This window comes from Lactuca sativa, chromosome 2 (assembly GCF_002870075.4).
Source record: "Lactuca sativa cultivar Salinas chromosome 2, Lsat_Salinas_v11, whole genome shotgun sequence".
In the NCBI taxonomy this organism is placed as follows: domain Eukaryota; kingdom Viridiplantae; phylum Streptophyta; class Magnoliopsida; order Asterales; family Asteraceae; genus Lactuca; species Lactuca sativa.
The window spans coordinates 87,453,303-87,456,076 of NC_056624.2; positions in this window are offsets into that span (position 1 = coordinate 87,453,303).

A 2,774-nucleotide genomic window follows, 5' to 3' on the forward strand; every position below is an offset into this window, starting at 1 on the left:
CGATATGCTGACTAAAAGCTAACGATACAAAAGATCTACTCGCACCCGAATCAAATAACACTAGAGCAGGCATAGAGTTCACAAGAAAAGTACCTACACACACATTAATATAAGCATAACATTTCGACTTTAAAGTAAATACATGAATGATAGCATACCTGCCACAACATCGGGCGCAGCGCGGACCTCCTCCGCAGTCAGCTGAAAGGCTCTCCCGCGAGCCCTCGGGGCCTCGACCTTCGCCGGTCGGGTCTCAGTAGTCCTGGTAGTAGGTGTAGCACCCTGACGAAGCTGCGGGCACTCGGCCTTCCGATGGCCTGTCTGGTTGCAGTGAAAGCAAACCATAAACCCCTTAGGGCAATCCCTGGCAATGTGTCCCTCCTTGCCACACTTGTAGCAACCACCAGCTCGACACGCCCCCTCATGACCCTTGCCGCACTTCGCGCAAGTGCGGCCCTTCGGAAATCCCATCCTCGAATCAGCGGACTTGATCCGCTTGGCTGCCGGCTGAGACTGAGCCGGACGCCGATCCACCTGCCGAGACTCGGCCTCCTCCCTCACCTGAGTCTCCAACTCGATCTCGCGCTTCCTGGCGTTCGCCTGAAGCTCAGTGAAAGTACGATAGGTGGAGTTTGACACAAACTCCCAGATATCCCTCCTCAGCACGCCCAAATACCGGCTCATCCGTGACTACTCTGTAGATACCAGCTCGGGGCAGAACATCGCCCTCTCATGAAACTTCCGTGTGACCACTGCAACGGAATCAGTACCCTGTTTAAGGGTCAAGAACTCCTGAATCAATCGTTCCCTCTCCACCGGGGGAACATACTCGTCCCTGAACATCTCGGTAAACCTCTCCCACGTCACCGCTGTAATCTCCGCAAGAGTGAAGTTCGCCGTCACGAACTTCCACCAATCCTTCGCTCCCAGTCGGAGCTGGTTCAGGGCGAACCGTACCCTCAGGTGCTCTGGGCATGAGCAAGTATAGAAGCACCCCTCAACGTCGGCGATCCACCTCATCGCCGCAATCGGATCCTGTGTCCCATCGAACTCAGGGGGTTTCGTGTTGCTGAATTCTCGGAACAGCAACGAATCGCCCCCTTGCGGCCTGGCAGCGGCCACGGCTGCGGTAGCGGCAGCAGCTGCAGCCTCAGTCAGTGCGGCGTACCGCTCCTCGAATGTATCCATCAGTGTGGTCTTAATAGACCCAAACATCTCCGGGATCTCGGCCCGGATCGCTGCAGCCACCTCCTCCTGGATCATCTGACGAATATCCTCGTCACTCACAGTGCTCGAACTCGCCCCATTGCGTGTGATAACCATGATGTCTCTGAAATACAACATAAAATTATCAGAGACTCCACCAAGTTCAATTGTACTCGATAACGCACCCTACTCAGTCTCCGATATCCAGGGATTCTTACTTGGGTCTTCCACCGACCCGGTGTCTTCGGTAGTACGGGCCCAATACTACCGACCACACCGTATCAGTATTCGTCCCAAATCTTCCTCCCCAAACCCCGAATAATGAGTACTCTACCTCCAGTATGCACTATCTACTTGCACGCTACCAAATATCTCATATAAGCAATCTCCCTAGACTAAGGCATCACAAAACAGGCCATTCTAGTCCTATCATGTATACCTAGTCTTCTAGCATGCATAACAATTCATAATTCAGTGCATAACATAACATTGTAAGGTATTCTGGGGATCTTTACCGTTCGGGCGCTGGCTGATCGTACACACTGCCCCGTTCTTGTTTACCGCTTTACCATTTATAAAATTGTATGTCTTTATTACTTTTAAAAGATTTTTCCTCAAATCCTCGGTTTGAGTTCAGTTACACCCGAAGGTACACCCGAATCCCTCAAACCAAGGCTCTGATACCAATTGTAACGGCTCAAATTTTCAAATAAAATTTTCATTTAAAATAAAACAATTTCACTCAACAATAGTATTTATTCCAAATTTCATTTCAAAATACAATTTAAAGGATCCCCAAGATCTCCAACAATGGCAGTGTGTACGCGTCACGCCGGCGCCTTCCCACGGTCCTCGCTAGTACCTGAAACACATACATACAACTTGTAAGCATAAATGCTTAGTGAGTTCCCCAGTATACGACTTACACACATACGCCTTTCCAGGCCCTGACCTTCCGGTGCACAATACATTGCCTTCTGGCCCGTAACATAATTGCCTTCCGGCCCATGACATATCGCCTTCCGGCCCGTATCATATTGCCTTCCGGCCCACAGTATATTGCCTTCCGGCCCATAACATTTACAACACATAATACATATAACTTAACACACATAGCACGTAGCACATACATCATACCTGACCTCTCTGCCACATAATATATCGCCTTCCGGCCCACATAAACATACATATCATGCATAGCATCTATCTTTCTATTTATAACATAAATAACACATATCATATACGACCTTCCAGTCTCACAGTCAAACCCTTCCGGGTGGAGTATAGTGAGAAAACTCACCTCGTAGTATGTAGGCTAGAACTCTTGAAACTACTCGCACTCAATCCGCCAAACTGCAGACTCCCTATAATACCACATACCCTTATTAATAATCTTATCAAACAAGACAACTGACCCTACGAAATTACATGCAGGTCAACTCTGGTCAACGGTCAACTTGACCGGACTCGTCGAGTGCAAAGGCGACTCGGCGAGTCTAGACGTCCTCCCCAACTTCCCTGTTGTTCCCCTTCCTACCCGTCGAGTATCCCTCCTGACTCGACAAGAT